Raw genomic sequence first — 21,485 nt, 5'->3', positions numbered from 1 at the left:
AGCTTCTTTTTTTTTTTTTTAAGGCAACTAGTTGTTGTTTCCATATAAATTTAACACACTTGTAGTCTGTTCTACCCCAGCATAGAAATTAAACTGGAAGTAGATGAGTTAGTCTGACAAGAAAATTAAGATATTCCATACAAACTGAACATTGTTATTCCATTGTTGTTGTGTTTAAGAAATTAATTTCTCATATTTGGAGAGAATAAGTAAGAGTACAAAGATATTGACTTAAATATCTTTTCCCCATCACCCAGTCCATGTGAGAGGATACTGTAGTAAAGCCACGCTGTACAGCTGGAAACAGCAGACCTGGAAGAAAAGCTATAATGATTAATCTAGATGACAGATTGGAGTCACCATTTTGGAGGACAGCAGATTCCAGTTATTGTCATGCCAGCCGCTGACAGTGGGTTGTTATTCTCAACATCTTATTGAAGACAGCTGTATCATTCACAGCACAAATTCATAATACAGGTTGTCCAGAGAGGCTGTGGAGTCTCTTTCTCTAGAGATATTCAAAACCTGCCTGGATGAGATCCTGTGCAGCGTGCTCGAGGTGGCTCTGCTTGGCAGAGGAGTTGGACAAGATGATCAACTTCCAACCTCAACCATTTTGTCATTCTGTGATTCTGTGTAATTTCTGTGAGAATTGGTACAATAACATTATCTGGGCATATTCAAAGGCAAATCAGAAAAGGTAGGGAAATGAAAGCAGTTCTAGACTTGAAAAACATTTAAAATAAGAGACCGTTAATGTAAAAAAAAAAAAAAAAAAAAAAAAAAAAGTGTAAGAATGCTTGAGCTTCTTACTACATAAATCATATACATGTAAAAGAAATTGTAGCTGTGAATGTGGGTCCAGGCTGCCAGCAGAGGATTAAGCCAATTCTTACTTCATTCATTTTCTTCTACACAACAAATTACAACTCTGAACTCAAAAAATTATAAAATAACTTTAAGAGAATGTTACATATTTCTGAAACAGTTATGATTAGTGAGATTTTTTAAAAATAAAAATTCTCCTTTTCCCTGACTGAAGAATTAGGTTTATAAAACAAAAATTAGAAGAAAAATAAAAATAAAAAATAAAAATAATAAAAATACAAGAATGTTTACTGAAGTCAGTGGTCTTCTTTTTGGGTGATTACAATAATCTTTGTAACTTGTCTCCAGTTCAAATATCCATATGCAGAAGATTAGGATAGGAGACTGACATATGGTTTCTGTAAATGTTCATTGCAAGCTAATTGCTTGCATGACTGTTCATAGAAACTGAAATCATGCAAGAGTCACAAATGTATTTATTAAAAAGCTCAAATGCCTATCAAAACATTTTGACCTTCTGACCATCTGGATAGACAAATCCAGTTCTAGTTATAGAAGAAAAAAAAAAAAAAAAAAAAAAAAAAAAAAAAAAAAAAACTTTTTTCTTTACTCAGTGCAGAGAATATTGTATATTTTCATTGATAATTCCTTACACTGTGGGTAGATTAGATGACCTCTAGGAGTTCTTTTCAACCTAAGCCTTTCTATGATTTCTTAAGTAAATTTTGAATTCTTACCTCTGATAACTATGTGTCAATTTTTTGATTTACACCTATGTCCTTAGGTCTGAAAGCAGCCTTTCGCATGGTAATACAGAAACACCAGCTTCATATCAGCAAGATATAGCACCTAGATAAGTGGAGATACAAGCAATTATTTCAAAGTAAGTCTTAATTATAATTCAACAGATAAAACGCCATCACAGTCTGTGCTCACAAGAGTGATTATTAAGGAGAAGCATAGCTTAATCAAGTATTTATATAAGCCACTTAAAGACTACTTAGAGATGCATTGTACAATGGACACTAGTGAGTACTTCTATCAATATTAGAAGTATATCCCCTCAAGGAATTTATAACAAGTATTCTGAGAGATTTCTGTCAAGCTAGATATACCAGAAATAGATGTATATATTAGAATTTGTAGCATTTCTGTAGGCTAATATTGGATTAAGACTTTAGCTCTTATTCCTTATCTTGGACTCATGGAATTGCTCTGACAACAGAGGTACAACACTTCAATGTCTTGAAGGTCCATGCAATCTTGGCCAAAAGAGTAGGAAGAGTTGCTTTGGCAGAAGTTGTCTTGGCAGATGCATTTCCTTCCAAAATTTCCAGCCAGGCCCTGAATCAAAGGAAGAGTAGCATTATGAGCATGCCCTCCCAAGTAGAGAATCTCTATTCAAGAGTAGCTGCATTGTTTTTCATAAAGGGACAGGAGAATACATCTGGCCTTCAGAGTGCCATTAAATCAAATACATTTTGTTTTGTCTAGTAAGTCATTATGGAGAAGACAGCTAGCAGAAATTACTGTTGCAGGAAGTTATTGTTTTGATGAATAAATCAATGACTTTTTCTGAACAACACTTGGAACTATCTTGGTGGCCTGATATATTTCATTTAGATGGAAGAACCTAGCTGCTAGTTAATTGTTTGTATGCAGGGATCAATCTAACTCTGATTTCAATCCCCATGTAATAATGAAAGTTATTGAGCAAGTCTGGTTAATAAATTAAGGCAACAAATCTCAAGATATTTTTTGATATGGCAAGTTTTTGCCACAACTTGCAGACAACAAAATAATTATACGAACATTTAAGTAGAAAAATATAGCCATGTAAGCTTATTTTTAAATGAAATATTGTTTGTGCTGGTTTAATATCAAATATTTACCAGATGCAATTGGGACTGAAAAGTCAATAACTCGTCAAAGAAAAAAAAAAATAATAAAAATCTACTGGGACTTCAGATAGGACAACTAAGACACTGTAATATATACGTATTACTGATTAAAATTTGTGGATTAGAAATCTTTCTTTTCTGGAAAGTCATTAAAGAACTTACAACAAGGATGGTACAAATTGTCATATTTACACATTTTTTAATACTTTAATATTAGATAATTTTTTAGGAGAAACATAAAAATACTTTAAATTCAATGTCAAAAGATTTTTTCATTTAGTATATACCATAAACTTATAGGGATTTAAAAAAAAAAAAAAAAACTCTCAACATCTAACCTTCAACCTCTAAGCTTCAGCTCCTAGACAATACCTCCCACAGTCAGTCCAGTTTTAGCACTGTTAGATCCCAAATCAGTCACAAATAGCATGTCCTATTATTTTCCAGTCTGTTAAAGCTTATTTGTGAATCTGAACAAGTAACATGCACAAACTGCCTCAGCCTAGATAGAAAGAGCTAAGATTAGCATTGTGCACACTCCTAATATAAATGGAACTGTCTGGGGGTTACATCAGCATTCAGATTCATTGCTGTAAAGTCTGCTAGATTTAGTGCAGCAAGACTAGTCAAGGATTAAACAATCTGTTATCAAGGGAATAGCCAACATGTCCTGGAAGAACCACTGAGAATCAGTGCAATCAGCATGTGGAGGGACTGGAAAGATAAATGGAAAGATCTGAAGCATAAAGTGTGCAAAGAAAAACTGAATTAATACTAAAAACACAAATGGAAAACTTTTAGTTGTTACTAAAATGCACATTAAAGACCAGAACATATAATTCTGCAATATTGGCTACAGTGTTCTGCTTTGTCCCAGAGCACTAATAAAAATCTTGAGTTAATCTAATAAAATATAACACTAAGAGAAAATTTAAACTAGGAAACTTTTAAGGATAATTAACTTAGAACAAGAACCAGTACAAGCTTTCCCCAAAAATTTTAAATACACAAAAGCAGTTCAAATGCTGTTGCAAACAACACCTTCAGATTAATTACTTCTTTTACTCATTTTCCCCTAAAAGACACAGCGTAATGCAAAAATATAGTCTAGAAGCAGAAAAGATGCATAGCCACTGAGAAATTAGCATCATATCCCCAGGACCAGGAAGCTGACAACATTTCTGATAGGATGCCTTATAAGTTTCAGCTCTCTCCTGAAGTCCTGAGTACTAAGAAGCTTAAACAATGATGTGTCTGTTTTAAATGAATAGAGATAGGTGTTCATATTTGGGGCTTTAGATAAAAAAATCTTACTAGTATTTTCCCCCCACTAAGTTACTGGATGGCCAAAATGATTCTAAATGGAGTGACAAAATGCCTTAAAATTACCTGACAACAACCAAGTGTCAGGTATGTAAGTGACAGCTACCAAGTCAACCTTTGCCAGGATTTAAAAATACTGTGATCTTTTTTTCCTCTTGTACCTTTGAAAAACTCCTTATGTGAGTATAAATCGTTTACTAGTAAAAACTACAGAAATTTTATTTAAAAAGTTACAGTATTCGTTTTGAAAACCGTTTACTTCTAAGGTAAGAAGAAAAGGAGTGTTACATTCCAGGAGGAAGGAGAAACATCTAGCACTGGCTTTAAAAAAGAGAGAAATTAGTTCAGCAGTAAGGGAAATGTAGGCAAGCCCACTTGACATAGCACAGTGGGTGTGAGGTTTTTTGAGTATATGCTCCTTAAGGATATTTTGTCTTGATTGGGTTTGTATTGATGTGTTTAGTATTACAGCTGTTTATAATCCACTTATAAACTCATGCCTAGACTCTAGAAATGCACAGCAATTTACAGCAATTTAAAGTTTTCTAGAAGAAAGGAGTACTTCATTCATAGAATTCACATTAAATATAAGCAACAAACCTTTAAAGGTGACTCCAAATTTTTTATTTAAAAAGATTGTTTTGAAGGAAGAACCTCCAAGCTTTTGATTAGTACAAAACTGAATGGTATAATTTGGAGGAATAGATAAAAAAAAAAGTAACAAAAACACTATAAAAATATGTTTAGTTACCTCAAAGAAAGTGCGAGCTCCAGACTTTAATCTGAGTTTGCTGAAGGAAATCTGAATCTTCAGCTATTCCACCTGATTGCAGAGATTTCAGATATTGTATAAATTCTCTATCTCTGACTTCATTGTGGCTGTTTGAAAAAGAAATTTAATTAGCTTACTGGGGCAAATACTGTTCTCTTTTAGCCTAAATGAACTTGGTTGCAATGACAGAAAACTCCATATTTTTTTATGTCACATTAATCATATTATTCTCCTTTCTATTCATTCTTCCTACAGCATTTCCCAGATTCAGTGATTGGTGGATGAATCAGAAACTTTCTTCTATTTACTCATGAAGTAAGTAAGGTAGATGGACTCTTACCCTGCTCTACCTGATTGTTCTGAGGACCATCCTGAAGAGGAGATCTTTCACTACATCTGCAGTACCTTTCCCTAAAGCATTTTCAGACTGTCTTTTCCCATTCAGCAAAATATAAGGACTCTCAGTTACCAACCAACACTGAAGCTGTTCCATCACCATCTTGTCTCATTGCCTTCAAGTAGTCATGAAAGAATAGCAAAAATCTGTCATTAGCTCATGACCAAGAAAAAGATCTAAAATATTTTACATGTTTTATATGGCATTTTTCTAGTATAAGTGGTACTATTTTAAAATTGAACTTAAGATTCCTGTGAGACGGGCTCTTCAGCTTTTTTGTCTTTCAAGGGGTTAACTTGGTGGCTTAAGAATCCAATCAAACACTCCGGCACTACCATTTGCTGTTGAAGGGGGCTCAAGAGGACAACTGATTGCATATCCTTTTGCAAATCCCCCAAGCCAATATTTCTGAAGTCTAAAGTGGAAACTATTTGTGTGCAGCTCATGGGTTTAACTTCAATTTTTGCTTAGCATCCATTTTCATGTGGGCAGCAGGAAACACATCAGACTCATTTGTCATCTGGATGAGACCTGGTTCTTCCTTTAGTTGAGAAAATTGAGATTGAAAGTTCTTTATGAGAGACAACAAACATATTTTTTTATCCTCTTTTTTTTTTTTTTAATTTGAGAAGCTATTTCTTCATAGCAACACTTGACTAGAATAATCTTTGACAAAGAAACTATTCCAGATCCTAATACACTCTCATACATAAAGCAAATATTGGAGGAAATTAAATGATCAAAAATTGCAAAGCCAAGGCAGACCTTTCTTGGAAAAAAATCACACACATGCCCAAAAAAAAAAAAGTGAGCTGAATTGAAAGGAAGCAAAGGAAGCAATAGCTTTAAGAGTTGTCAGCATAGCAATCCATAAAATTTTTATGCAAAAGACTAAAACTTCACATTTGATTACTGTAGTCAGATAAGCAAAATATTGAGCAACAATGTATTTTCCCCTTGTGCCATGGTTAGCTCCAGATGATTATACACACAAAACTGTGCAGAGAAGTAAAACTCCTTATTGTTTTACTGGCAGGTCTATATGAAGTTACTCCACTTCAGTAAGAAGGTTAAAGGTAAAGAGGTTCTCAGTTACAGCCCTGTTTGCTGGCTAGCTTTGCCTGAGGACTGCAATGGTAATTTTTAGTTGGTAAAAAATTTTATTGGTAAAAAAATTGACTTGTATGCACACCACAACTTCTGAGGTTTCCTAGTGAACCTGAGCTGACCAACATGCACACTGCTGTGGGCCCATGGCAATATCTTAGAGCAACTAACTGCTGTCCTTATGACTGAAAAAACAAACAAACTAACAAAGAAACAAAAAACCTCTTCCACATTCTCGTGGTATCTGGGAAATTCTAAGGTATTTTCTCAGCTTTTCAATTTGTTTACTGCCTGGAGACGACCATACTTTGAGCTTTAACACCTCAGACATTTTAGAAAAGAGGAGACAGGAGGGAAGAAAGAGGAGGGGAGAGGAGCACAGAGGGAAGAATTTTTTCAAGACTGAGAAGAAAAGTTTTGAAGCAGTTTTTGTGCAGGACTGTTAAGAATCCCAGCTGTGACTGCAATTCACTCACTCTTTGTTCCATTTATGTTTCAATGTTATTTTGAAAGGGAAGAAGATGGCTTTGACCACATCTGCTTTTTAAAGGTAGTGATCATTTTTCTACACAGAACAATAAATAAATAAATAAATAAATAAAAGCCCTTGGAGGTAAAGGCTGACCCTCACCTATTTCTTTGCCATTGCACAATCATAAAGTACTTCCTTTTGAACTCTGTTGACAATACATTTACCTATACATTGTGCCTTTCTTCAGAAATATACTTATTTGTAACATCAGTACCACTTTTAAGCTATGGTAGCATAACCTGCTTCAGATCCTGTGTTAAGCTCCTATTTGATTACTGATTCCACATAAGATCACAGAATCACAGAATCACAGAATCACAGAATCACAGAACTGTAGGGGTTGGAAGGGACCTCAAAAGATCAACAGGTCCAACTACCCTGCCAAAGCAGGTTCCTCAGAGCAAGCTGCCCAGGTAGGCGTCCAGACAGCCCTTGAATATCTCCAGAGAAGGAGACTCCACAACCTCCCTAGGCAGCCTGCTCCAATGCTCCATCACCCTCACCGTGAAGAAGTTCTTTCACACGTCAGTGCAGAACTTCCTGTGCTCTAACTTGTAGCCATTGCCCCTTGTCCTATCCCCACGAACCACTGAGAAGAGGTTGGCTACATCCTTCTGTCCCCCACCCCTCAGATATTTATATACACTGAGGAGATCCCCTCTCAGTCTTCTCTTCTCCAGGCTGAACAGACCCAGTTCTCTCAGCCTTTCTTCATAGGGAAGATGCTCCATCTTTGTGGCCCTCCGCTGGACTCTTTCCAGGAGATCCCTGTCTTTTTGTACCGGGGAGCCCAGAACTGGACACAGTACTCCAGGTGAGGCCTGACCAGGGCAGAGTAGAGGGGGAGGATCACCTCCCTTGACCTGCTGGCCACACTCCTTTTAATGCACGCCAGGATCCCATTAGCCCTCTTGGCCACAAGGGCACAGTGCTGGCTCATGGTCAACCTGTCATCCACCAGGACCCTCAGGTCCTTCTCATCAGAGCTATAAGATACATTATAAATTATATAAATAATAATATATAAATATTAAATTATATAAATTATATAATAATATAAAAAATAATATTGAAATATATAAATTATATAAATAATAATATATAAATTATTTGAAGATACGTTATTCCTCTGGGCCTCAACTTTCTCATCTGCAAAAAGGAGTTAACGACTCTCACTTTCTAGTAGTACCCTGATGAGAAATCATGTAATGGCACCAAATATTTATTATTAGATATGTATGACCAATACTAAAGAAGCTACTAGTGTAAAGCAACATCCTTGAAAATTTCTCACAACTTCATATTTTTTAAATAGTATCATATCATGACATTGAGATAATGACGACTGAATATTCACACAATTGTCAGATTAAAACTGATAATATTTAAATATTTACAATAGATTCTTGACAGAGTACAGTGATACTAGAAATTACCAAATTTGAATTGGCTGAGGACCAACTTACAGTGTTCTGTTATTTATTATTTTGAAGAACCTTATAAACACTGCAGGGAAGGTATTTCTGATCTTTTCTCTGAGGCTTTGCAATGCAGTTATCACTTCTATCAGTGTGAAGTGACATGACGGTTGCATGATAGGTAGGAGCTCAAGGGTACGTTCACTTGGGTAATGGCCACAATTACATGTGCAGGTATAGTGTGGGTCCCTACTACTGGCTCTTCTCTTGCAAAATCATAACCACTGATTAATGTAAGGAACAAGCAGTCTCAACTGCTGATTATATTAAAATTCTTATTATTTTTAAAGGACTTCAGAGATAAAAAGTTACTAGGTTTTAGCACAGACCAGTATTTGCTGATTTACCAGTGGGTAATTTGGGGAATTTAAGATTCTTATAGACCTGATGTCTGAAGGACTGGATAGTATAACCTTTCTCTTTGCTTCCCAGAAACACTTACATCCTTGGAAACCGGCCATTTTGGCTAATTAAGGTCAAAAGCAAGTTAAAGCTCAACCAAATCTGTGACCTACACACTCTTCATTCCTCTCCTGGGCCCAGTTGTAGCTATGGCTCAGAGCATTCATTAAATGTTTCAAACATCTGCTGGTGGCCTGAGGTGCAGGACAACCACCTCCACCAGATCTGCTGTGCCTAGACAGCTGAACACTCTTGGTCTGCCTATGCCTTCATGGGAAATTGACCTTGATCTGCTTGTGGGTGTACATTTGCACATGATTTCTGGACCTGGCAGATATGCTTGAACTTGAGAGTGAATTCATCTCTCCATAAAAATAAGCATGCAAAAACATTTGTTGACAATAACCCTGGTTCACAATGCTATGTAACATTCCCATGTCCACAGTCATGTTTTACTCTGGTAGTTTAACAACTGGAGATAAGATGCTTCAAATTTTTTTTCACTTCTTACTAGAGTGCACTGGGATTTCCTTAACCACAAAAAAAAAAAATCTAGATATCCAGAGGAAAAAAAAAGTTTTTCTGAACACAAATAATCCTACAGAGGTTGCATACTTCCTAAACCAAACTTTCTTCAATAATATTCAGTCTCTTCTAAAAGTCTAAAAATATATGTTCCTAATCAAATCATGTCATTTTCATAAAACTGAGCTGCTGTATTCTGCTCTGGGGAAAAAATCGGGACAGGATTTATCTTGGAAAAATTAGTACAGATATAGTAGCCCTATACAGATAACTCAGTTACACACCCTTTCAGAAAGATTCAGATCATCTGCCTTTGTTTAAGATTGGTGTTGGCAAAGTATAGGCAATGCTGGAGAACATTTGTTTACTCCTCAACACAGTCAAGTCAGGATGGAACAAAATTCAGCTGGTTGCTATGCTTTGGACCACCCAATATTGTGTCATAATTTTAGTGCTTGTATCTGAGTAAAAGTGTAGCTTCTAGCCTGAATCTTAATTCAGAGACAGGGCAAGGAAAGGAGATACCTAAACTAACCCTAATCCTGGACGTGTTCCGTCTTCTAGCCATGACTGAAGCTGTGATGGCTCACAGCAAACAGCAAAACAGCCACAGTCACATTCCTGCAGGGAGGAGGTAGTACAGAGATGTTGGATAAAGGAGAGGGCAGAGTTGCCTCTCTGTTAGCCTGGTTTTCCATGCTGGCAGTAATAAACTTGCAGATTTACATTGCCCAGATCAAAAGTGGAAAAGGTCCCTTTACCTTTGGCTGTAACCCCGGGCTGTCAGAGCATAGAAGAGATGCACAGAGGTGGACTTCATAACTGAATATGAAGCAAACCACAGGTATAAAAACAGAACTTATCTCCATTCTTCCTTAAAATTAGGATATTGTGCAGCCAAGAATGAGAGGGAAACAGGAGCAGAAAACCTGACACCTGATGGTTAGAGATTACAGTTAAAATTGGAAAAACCTGTACCTTGTCACAGTCCTGAAATTTCCCTCAGCAAATACCTTCAGTTCAGAAGTCCTTCACTGTGCAACTGATGAACTTGCACTTTTAAAGAGAACAACCAAATGTGAACAATTTTTGCAAGCATACTAACAATATTTAGGAACTAAGCACTATGATCCCATTCTCGGTTAAAAAAGGAAACAAAAACAAACAAACAAACAAACAAAAGATACTTCATAGAATATTGTTTGTAAAATAATCTGTAGAACAGAAAAATTAAGTACTAACTGCATATAGTAACACTAATATTTTCATAATTACTGGAAATAAACAAGTAGAGAAACAAGACAGATTAATTATAGAATTGATCTAACTCAACCTTACAATGAATAATTGATATACTCTCATTACTACAACAACTAATTTAAATGACAAAACTGATACATGACACCTTCTTAGAAGCCAGTTAAAAATCATTACTAATCACATCATTCTGTATTATGGCAAAAAGGATGAATAAAAGCCTATTTGTAAAACATTTAGTATCAGCATTTTTCATAGTTCTCTGAATGAAATACAAATGGCCATCAGAGTTAAGAGTGAAATGTCTCTAGAAAGAACAGAACTACGCACTCCTAACATAATAATACAAGATTCATAACTGTGAAAAATACAAGGTCTACAGCCACATCAGCATGATGGATTTTTTTTTTTCTAAACTGAAAAGGAATTCATAATATTCATTAAAACAGGATGTCAACAGGACAGCCATGCCATGGACACAGACATTAGCCATTTTTAAACAGCAGTTGAATAATTCTGTCTTCAGTGCCTTACAATTTTATATTCTGAGGTGATTAAAACTAGTAATTTGTGACTTTGACTGGGGTAAAACTATCATTTACTTCCCAGGAGGGAAGCTGCATTTGCAATATTTTTTTTTTTTTTGCCTTTTCACAATCAACCTAAGAAATTCCTACGTCCATGGAAAGGGCAGGAGCTTTTAAGAAGTCAGGAGAGGAAAAAAATGCATTAGTTAGTTATCCTTAAGAGGGGGCAGAGAATGACATTTTAAAAGGTTAAATTTGGCAAATTAATTGGCAGCACCAGATGGAGAAATCAGTCCAATAGAACAGGTAACTTTTTCATACACTTGCAGATGACACCAAGTTAGGTGCCTGTGTTATCTGCTCGAGGGTAGGAAAGCTCTGCAGGAGGATCTGGATAGGCTGGACCAATGGGCTGAGGTCAACTGCATGAAGTTCAACAAAGCCAAGTGCTGGGTCCTGCACCTGGAGCACAATAACCCCAAGCAGAGCTACAGGCTGGGAGATGAGTGGTTGGAGAGCTGCCAGGCAGAGAAGGACCTGGGAGTGATGGTGGACAGTCGGCTGAATATGAGCCAGCAGTGTGCTCTGGTGGCCAAGAAGGCCAACGGCATCCGGGCTTGTATCAGAAACAGTGTGACCAGCAGGGCTGGGGAGGTGATCGTCCCCCTGTACTCGGCTCTGGTGAGGCCGCACCTCGAGTACTGTGTTCAGTTTTGGGCCCCTCACTACAAGAAGGACATCGAGGTGCTTGAGCGGGTCCAGAGAAGGGCGATGAAGCTGGTGAGGGGCCTGGAGAACAAGTCCTACGAGGAGCGGCTGAGGGAGCTGGGCTTGTTCAGCCTGGAGAAGAGGAGGCTCAGGGGCGACCTTATTGCTCTCTACAGATACCTTAAAGGAGGCTGTAGCGAGGTGGGGGTTGGCCTGTTCTCCCACGTGCCTGGTGACAGGACGAAGGGGAATGGGCTTAAGTTGTGCCAGGGGAGTTTTAGGTTAGATGTTAGGAAGAACTTCTTTACCGAAACGGTTGTTAGGCACTGGAACAGGCTGCCCAGGGAGGTGGTGGAGTCACCGTCCCTGGAAGTCTTTAAAAGACGTTTAGATGTAGAGCTTAGGGATATGGTTTAGTGGGGACTGTTAGCGTTAGGTCAGAGGTTGGACTCGATGACCTTGAGGTCTCTTCCAACCTAGAAATTCTGTGATTCTGTGATTCTGTAATGCATTCTGCAGTACTTTTCAACTGGCCCCAGTAGCAGCTCCCAGGCTTAGAAGCCTCTCTTCTGGCAGGTGAGGAAAAAGGACATTTATTTATTTAGATGAAATGTGTCAAAAATTATATCAACACCTTAGCATGTAGGAATGTCTGGAGGATCAAGAATGAGGATAGCCAACTTCTTTTGAACAGAAGTTATAAGAGTTTTAGGATATTCAGAACAAAGTCTTGTGGGCTTTCATAAGATGACAGAAACAATTTTAAAATCTAATTTTGGCACAGCATGAGTCAATGATATGCCTCCCGGGTTTTACACCATCATCTCCACTAAACCCATTTTCTCTGCTACTTATGGCATATTTTTTCAAGCCATTTCCCACCCCTACTTTTCCCTGGATGAAAGACAACAAAGGGTAAAATTCTTATCCTGATATGCCAGAATATACATATGTAATAGTTTCTAAATATCTGCATTTGAGCCTGAGACTGAACATAAAACTTACTCATTTTAAGGGAAAAGCTCCTACTCTCATCGTATATGCTGTTTATGCAACTGGCATGCCACTGACCTCGGTGAAATTTGTCCAGTATAAGAATGCAATGTCTACTTCAAATGCTGAGAAGAAAGCATTTTGCTCCTTTTGAACAGTTTTATATCACAGATACAGGAAAAGAATAATCATAATAATATGTACTATGAATATTCCTTTTCAGTATTAAGGGATGTTCAATTCAATGCGTCTCCAGAGCAAGGTGAAAAATGTCCTGATGAATATAATTAAAGAATTTTGTGGTTGCCAAGCCAGATAATAAGATCTGTCCTTCCCCCAAATAAATTTCCCCAGCACAGAATTATGTCTTATCACTGCAATCATCTAGGAAAAAAGAATGCAATTTTGGCAAAAACCTAGAGCTGCTGAAAGCATCTTTAGCAATTCAGTCTTTCCCTAAGAACTCAGTTGTACCATGGCCTGGTGGGTCTCAGATCTAGAGCCTACCTGTCAGAGGGAAGACATGACACAAAGAGTTACTTTGCTAGAATACTACACAAGTAATAAAATGATGATGTCCACTCACATGTGACTGCCACTGCTGACGTGCTGAAAGCTTTCTCTTATGGTTTTAGATAAGAAAGGTATACTACTCATTGTAAGAGCTGTGTAGAGACTGTAGAAAGAAAGGATGCTAATCCTCAACCTCAATGGATTTCATTGCACCAAGTCCAGGCTCTCCAGGCTGATTAAGAGGTAAAACCCTGTCTTTCTGCAGTTCACACAAGGTCAGTTGAAGTCCAACAAGTTTGATTTATACTCAGAGTAAATAACCAAAAATTTTGTTCACATTCTTAAAATGGGGTAGGAGATGAAAATTTTGCTTCACTATCTGAAGTATTTTATACTGCCAAGTTCCTTTACCCTAGAAGAAAGTTTTAGCCAAGAGAGAAGGAAAAAAAAATCCAAGGAAAATACTCTGAGCTTTTACATAGAGAATCCACAGATACGTTAAGAGGAAATACAGTATAAGGGCTCTTTTGGGTAACCCAGAGACATCTGAAAACTGTACAAATACATTCAGTGCACCACATTTTCCATTTCCCTCTGTACTTTATTTCACTTATGGTAAACAACTTAACGAAAACAAGTTTGGCTATTGAAATTCTATTTCCAAGCATTTTTCTTGCAATTCTATTGTACTCATTGTTAAATAACTTCGATTTATGATGTTAGAGGGAGGTGCCACCCTGAAGCCTAATTATCCCCCCTCTGTGCACTTTGTCTACATGCCAAAAATCTGCAATAAAATGTGTGTCTTTCATATGTTTGCAATGAGAAGGAGACATATGCAAAGCAGAGCTACGCGGAGGCAGTGCTGTTTTGCTCACCCGGCAGATGCTAGAAGGCAGGTAGGGCTGCCAAAAGCCCGAAGTCCCAGTCTGTCAAGGCCCCAGAAGAGCAACCTGGAATCCCAGCTGGTCTCATTTCCATGGTCCATTTTCACAAGAAAAATTGCCTTCCCACACAGCTTTCGTATGGCTAAGTGAGCCATGGGAAACTAACTGGGATTTTTTCTTCAGTACAAGTTGGATAGCACTACAGTGCAGCATCAGCAAGCAACTTTCGTTCATGGATGCTTCAACAAAGTGAACATCTGACTTATGGACAGTAAACAGGAACTACACCCAAAGTTAAATTAACCAATGTTGTGCTGGAACACCTAATTTCATAATTCCATGTGTACATGAAACATTATAGGGCACTCAAATGGATCTTTGAGGTGGATTGCAGCTCAGTTTGAAGTTCTGACACCCCAATTCTTTCAGACAGCTTCAGTTTGCTCAAGCTGCTTTGTCTACAGCTTAGTCTTTGTTGGTACATCTTGACAGATTTCCTAGATTGGGCAGAAAACCTGCTTTGTTTGTCTTTTAAACAAAGAATTAGTGAAAACAAACAGTGCCAATATTTCAAGCCATGTATGTCTGAAAGAGGTCTTTTTTAGATTTCAGCTTTAACTCCCCAAAACACAGAGAGTAGCAGGTTCAGCTATCCAGAGGTTACTCAATCTCCCTAAGCTAAAAATAGCCATTGTTACTCTTGTCCCTACACTCTACTATATCATTATGTCCTTAATATAATTAGAATAAGAATATGTAGATACATTGATTTGCTACTTAGACTATGAATGCAAGAAGAGAGCATTGCATAACCAAGCAATTAATTTACTGTAATCGTCACCATGTGCCTCTGTTAGCAGACATTTATAGCAGAAAGTTGCAGTAGCATTTTATTTTAACCCTTTCTATTCTCTTTTAAAATGTGTCATGCCCTGAAATTGACACTAAGCTGTGAATATTCTGCAAAGAAAATAACCAGTGGAGATCACCACGAATATTAAAATGAGACTAGTCAAAAAAAGCAGCTAAGCAAAATGAAGGATAGTAAATTAAATGACCTTGTGCTCCATCTCCATCTCTGCATTTTTTACCTTCTGTCATTGGGCCAGCCAGTGTGTGACCTAAGAAAGAGGATTCACCACACTGGCAAATGTTGCTACTTCAAATTAAAATGAAATTGTGTTAAAGCAAAGCATCTTATGCAGAGTTGTTTGTTTTTATGATCCAACAGGTACTGTTATTTTCCAGTGTTTTTCCATCCATTTGCTGATAGACAAAGTTCAGTAACTGCCTTTCACCAAAGGCACCATGGACTGACAATTTCCAGTTATAAGGAGATTAAAAGTAGAGGCACACCTTGGAAATACAGTTCACAAAATCCTTTAAAAGTCTTTGAGCCACTCTAGCCAGCCACTCAGCAAGGAAGCCCAATGGTCAGCCACTACACTTGCTCACCCTAGGTAAGAGATGAGAAACTCTGGAAGCTATTGAACAGTGAATTTTCACAGCAGATCAGCACAAACATATTTAGCACAGAGGTTTCTGTCACTGTGAAATGTCAAACAAAATTGGAGAATGTTCAACAGTTTTCCTGCTCTGCAGTTGTCTTTTGCTTTTTTCTTCCCCGTAGTTTCTCTTTACTGGGTTCCTGTATGCTGCATGGTAAGAAAAGTACCCTTTTATTACACTGCAAGGAATTATTTAAGAGGACTTGACCAAACAAAATTTTGCTGACCTCAGCCTTTTACCCCGTAGCCTTATAAAGATGTGATTTAGAATAGCTACACAAAAGAAATAATGAAAAAAATTCTGGTTAGGTAGCTAATCCCCCATGGAGCAGTGAGTAAGACTGTAATGTATAAAAGATCATTGACCTATATTTCCAGCCATATTCCTCAGGATGATAAACACTACAGGAGTCAAAACAACAAAACATAATTAAACAAAATGCCTCGTAACCAGCTGTTTTCTGAAGAGGCTGTACATATACACCATTGAAAGCTGAGCATCAACCAAAAATCACAGCCCAGTGGTACATAGCACAAGGGCACGATTTCTTTTCTGGGTTAAGAGAAAAGCTTAAGAACACCTGTGAAAACAGGTAGTAAATGTTTGCTTTACTATAATATCCACTGAAATTCCCATCACTTCTTTCTCAGGGTTCAGTAATAGCTGTTTTGGAATCATTCCCAGCAGTATCAGCTCTCGGAGAAGACAATAAAATATCCAAAATATATTGTCTGGAACTGCTTTCTCTTATTATATAAAATCAGATTAAAAAATAAGACACCAGCTTTGCAAACACGTCTGCATAACTCTCAGTTAGCTGGCTGTTATTCACATTTAGACTGTCAATAAGCATGACACTAAGATGTGTATATTGTATGTTTCGATCATTTGGACCCAAAGCTGTTAAAAAAAAGTTCTGACACCTTTTCCTTCCCCGCTATCCTTTTCATACATTAAATATGAATAAAATAACAATTTTTCATATTTATATTTACTTATGTTCCAGTGAATAATAATAATAATAATAATAATTTGGAAATTGAGTCCTAAAACATTTAATAATGTAAAATATAATTCTCTTTTTAAGATTTAGTAAGTGAAACATTTGCTACATGTTACATACATTTCTAAAAGAAGGAATAAAATAAATCAAAATTACAAATAATTCATTGTATGTGAAAGAAGAAAAGAAAAAAAATAGCATTGCATTTTTCTCTACTGGTACTGCATAAACTCATATCTTTTAAATATCTACAGCAGTGTAGGTGTAACCATCTTGATGTATACCTACATATCCACATAGTTAAGCTTCAGTAAGACTGATTCTTAGAACAATAGGGCTTGATTTGTACCACTGATTTCAGTGGCAACATGGACAGGCAACCAGGAGGAGGCCTATGAAGGACATTCATATACAATGGATATGATGACACACTATGAAAAATGCTCTTAGAATGCTGCTTGTTAGACAATACTGAAATATTCTGTTTGGGTAAATGAAAATAAACTAACTTTGAATCTAATTCAAAATTACCAAAACTTGAGCTTTTATATTGTGCTGAAATCTGACTGTGATTTCATTAATAAAAAATATATATAAAAAAAAATTAAAAAGCACACAGAGGAGGTAGTCATATCTTTTATCCATGTTAGTGTGGAAGAACAGGGTAAATGAATGATATGAGGAATACTTGTCTAGCATTGGATCTGGCTAACTCTTGTGTATTTTGAAAGCTTTGTTTTCCCCATTTTGAAATTATTCATTACATTGTTCATCACATGTGTAAAGTTTTTCTAGATTGCTCCCAAACTAGCACTTAATGAAAGCAACTTATTCTGATTGAAGGACCATAGCTGCTGCATGCAGAGGTTTGGGGCTCATCTTTCTGACAGCTATATTAAGGCATTTATTTTCACCCTTTCATGAGGCCTTCGACATCATCTGGTATGGGACTGAGAATCACACAGGCGTTCTCTCCTCTGGGGTAGGGAAAAGCAAAGGTGCAATATCAGAAAAGCAAGAACAGAGGTAGAAGGTATGATTTATTCTGCCTTAGTGTAAGACTATCACAAAAGAATGTATTTTTTATAATGTGTCACAACTAGGTTTCTAACAATATAAACAAAATACACAGCAGTTGTGCCAGCAGTGATCATAAATACATGTTTAGCATAGCAGCTGTAATAACTTGCACATCATCATACAAGAACAAATTCTTGTCACACTCTTGTACGTGGAAAAAAATATGCTCTCTAAAATGTTTCACATGAAAATTCAATGCTCCCATTACCAGAGAGCGCAGTTCTCACAGGACAAATAAGACTGCAGTCTGAAAACTATTTTAATAAATCAAAACTAAATACACTGGTGTCTATATTCTCTTCAAAGGCTTATTTTTACTCTGACTTGGGGCTTTGTAGAGCAGATGCAGCAGTGAACATGTGCACACTTTCTATCTCCTTACTCTGCCTCTCTTTTTAAACACAATAGACAGAAAACAAGTAGCACTTGATCACAGCAGTCTCTAGTCCCAGAGCATCCACAAAGCTCTTCCTAATCCTACTTCTGCTAATAAATGTAATATGAAGAATGGAAAGTGGAAAGCCCATCCTTATAACAAGTAGTGGATACAATGTGAGCTGGGCTCCACTCCCAGTTCTACCCTGATGTTTTCTGGGACAACAAACATACATGTAGATGTCCTTTCAACTCTCTTAGCTTCCATTTTCTTTTCTATCTTCTGTCTTCTCATTTTAGACCACAAGCATACAGTAAGGTGATTTTTGCACTGTCAAGTTAACTTTAGGAAGGTCAAACTGATGGAATCATACCCGCTGCAGATATTTGCCCTTTTATACCACTGAATAAATCAAATAGTTGTGCTTTCACCTTCTGCTTTCATTTCTGCATACTTCTTGTGCTTAACGCCATTCCTTCCCACACTTTGCCTGCTGGGAACCAGCATGTAGGTACAGTATTTTAATTGAAGCCTCTGAATTTGGTTTGCTCAAAACTGTACAGCATTTCAGCCCAGAAAAACTTGATCCAAAAATGACTGTACTTATATCCCAGATGCTCTGTCATTTGACGACCTTTTGAGGCAGAGCCCTGTAAAATCCACTACTGCCAACCGTAAGGCTGGAGCCATAAACTGGGTCCTGCTGGGATGGACCAAGTATTGGTCTTGCTGCAGGCACAATGGTGGTCCAGGGGACATATCTTGAATGGGAGGCACAGTGTTTCCAGGAGAAGGAACACCCCCAGAACTCACAGCTCACGGGAAAATTCCTTATACTTCTGACCAAAACCACACATAAGCATTCAGCTGATTCCTGTGAATTGGAAATCCTGTTTTGTGATGACCAGAGAAGCATCTATCTGTGTCATATTCTTATATAATTCTACCTGAATTTCTTATCCGTGCTGATTAAGAATTTAAAACATACTGCAGAGTAATGCAAGTCTTACCCTCCGTGTGAGTAGTTTCTCCTTTCTCCTTAGAATTTTTAATCAGTAATTGCTCACCATGAAGAGGTGCTTAGGATCTTCTCAGCTGCATGTCTTCATTGTTCCAATACTACTTTCACATCTCACTTCTTTCAATATATATTTTATTTTTACAAAGCTTTCTTTTAAGGAATTTCACTTTCTTAATATGACTGGAATCATGTAGGGAAATATACTGCTCTTCTGTGTTTTCTTCTACTGTCAGCACTTCAAATATTACACTTTTATTCATTCTTGTATTGCTGATTGTTCATTCCGATCTATTTAGTCCTTCTCTTTTCTCCTGGTATCCAGGGAGTCAGGGCTACAGGCTTCTGAAGTCAGTTCAGATGGTTATCTGCAATTTCTCTTTGTTGTGCTCTTCGAGGTCAAATCCATTACAGCATGTGCTCAGACTGACTTTCCACACTTAACTCTACCAGCTGTACTGTGACACACTCAGCAGTTCACCTCAGAACCTGTTATCCATAGATACAGGAGATGTTAAACTTGATACAGAAAAAGAACTTGTTTCCTGGCTGCCCCTCACCTTAAAAGGTCTTGTGGAAATAGGGATATTTTTGATGAAATCGATAATCATACTAGATGCTAATTAGCAACATCACATAAAAAATAATATATATACCCATAAACATTTCATTCATATAATATACAGCACAGTTACAGTCAGGTAATTTTATCACATTGGCCATCCCAAATTACTTAGAGATTGTGATTTCTTTCTGTCATATCATATCAACTCAGAAATAAAAGTACCTCAGCAAATAAAGCTGCTTTAGTATTTGCAGATGATTTATAACAGAAGTTACAGAGCCAAGGTAACGTTATTTTCTTATGGCCCACAGTCTAGGGTAAACTAGTATATATAAGGCTTTTTATTTTTTTAATACAAGAACAGATTTTAAAAGCAACACATACTTTCTAATGCTGAAGTAGTCCATCTCAGATACCTGAAATCCACATTCTGGTAGTAGATTGATTCATCAGCCTTTTGCATCTGGAGGTGTTTTTGCTCAATTTTCAGAGGGTATGAGTTGTTTGGGTTTTTTGTCAAATCTAATTAAGATGGAGATGATAGTAGTCATTAGGACAAAAACAGCAATACTAAGAAAGTAAAGGAATATCAGTCTTCCAAATTAAGATAACATTCTGAATTTGGATGGCATTTTCAGGTTCCCAGCCTACCAGTGATCAGGAGGGTCCTTTCACAGTTTCCTACCCTGGGGAGACTGAGACAGCCCTCATACAGAGATCAAAAAAGGCTCATACTCAGTTAAATTTTGCCAATACTTATCTGTCCCCAAAAATACAAAAGCAGAAATTGAGAGAGAAAAAAAGAAAAAGAAAAAGAAAAAGAAAAAGAAAAAGAAAAAGAAAAAGAAAAAGAAAAAGAAAAAGAAAAAAAGAAAAAGAAAAAGAAAAGAAAAATAAAAAGAAAAAGAAAAAGAAAAAGAAAAAGAAAAAGAAAAAAGAAAAAAGAAAAAAGAAAAAAGGCTGACCCACTCTACAGTAAAAAGAGGTATCTTCTCATGAGTGATATCTATATTTTGGAAACATAACTGGCCACCTGTATTACCAAGGAAAGGTTTTGAATTATTAGTGTCCAGTTATAGATGCCAAAAATGGGGTTAGGGCTGCTTATCTAAAGACATCCTCTCTGTCTCTGCTCAATGCTGCGGTCATCAACCCACAAGTAAGTACAAATTCTGATACCCTGTCAGCGTTCATCAGTTTCTTCTTCCACAGCCTGGTAATCCCTTTGGTCTTAAAATGGAGGATCCCTATCAATAGTCTGACAGACACCTTGCTAGCAGTAAGGATGGATGGAAAAAAGGAGAGTTAGGGTTCCAGATAAGCTTACCTTTATCTTTTTCATTCCTTTCACACTGCAAGCTTATCATTCACAGCTGAGGTGGTCATATGTGCCTCAGCTGGGCATGTGCAAAGCTTCTGTACTAACTCTGCAGCTACTTTACCAAAAGCCAGCAGAAGCACCTCAGAGCCTTTTGTGATAAAACAAAGAGTAAAAGCACTGCTAAATGTTAGAAAAGCAAAAAGAAAAACATGTGGCCATATCATCACACAGCCATAAAATTCTTCTCTCACCTGTTCAGAAAAGTGCCTTTGATTTTCAGTAAAAGGTGCTTTGTATCTCAGAGGTACAGTACAGTAGTTGATTACTATCGTGTAATGTGGCATTTGCTACGATAATGACTTTTTCTTTTTTGTGAATGGCTGAGTCAATAAGCACATAAAATCCTTATATTTTGTCAATGTCTATGTTATTGCTGCCCTTTGGCTGAAGTAATTATACCTTT

General features: G+C 37.0%; 1 long non-coding RNA gene across 3 annotated transcripts; it reads right to left on the bottom strand.

The window, feature by feature from the left end:
- Window positions 1–237: 237 nt before the first annotated feature.
- LOC137854443 (uncharacterized) lies at window positions 238–21,032 on the bottom strand. 3 transcript variants are annotated; one of them, XR_011095167.1, is made up of 6 exons: window positions 20,881–21,018; window positions 20,086–20,223; window positions 19,129–19,625; window positions 4,804–4,931; window positions 1,566–2,172; window positions 238–312 (listed from the first exon to the last, which is right to left on the bottom strand). It is a non-coding gene; the product is annotated as an uncharacterized lncRNA (long non-coding RNA). The 3 variants fall into 3 exon arrangements; XR_011095168.1 differs by lacking the exon at window positions 4,804–4,931; XR_011095166.1 differs by lacking the exons at window positions 238–312; window positions 1,566–2,172; window positions 4,804–4,931 and having other exon boundaries at window positions 17,047–19,625; window positions 20,881–21,032.
- Window positions 21,033–21,485: the final 453 nt, after the last annotated feature.

This window comes from Anas acuta, chromosome 3 (assembly GCF_963932015.1).
Source record: "Anas acuta chromosome 3, bAnaAcu1.1, whole genome shotgun sequence".
Taxonomy (NCBI): domain Eukaryota; kingdom Metazoa; phylum Chordata; class Aves; order Anseriformes; family Anatidae; genus Anas; species Anas acuta.
This window is presented reverse-complemented; position numbering and strand designations above follow the sequence as displayed.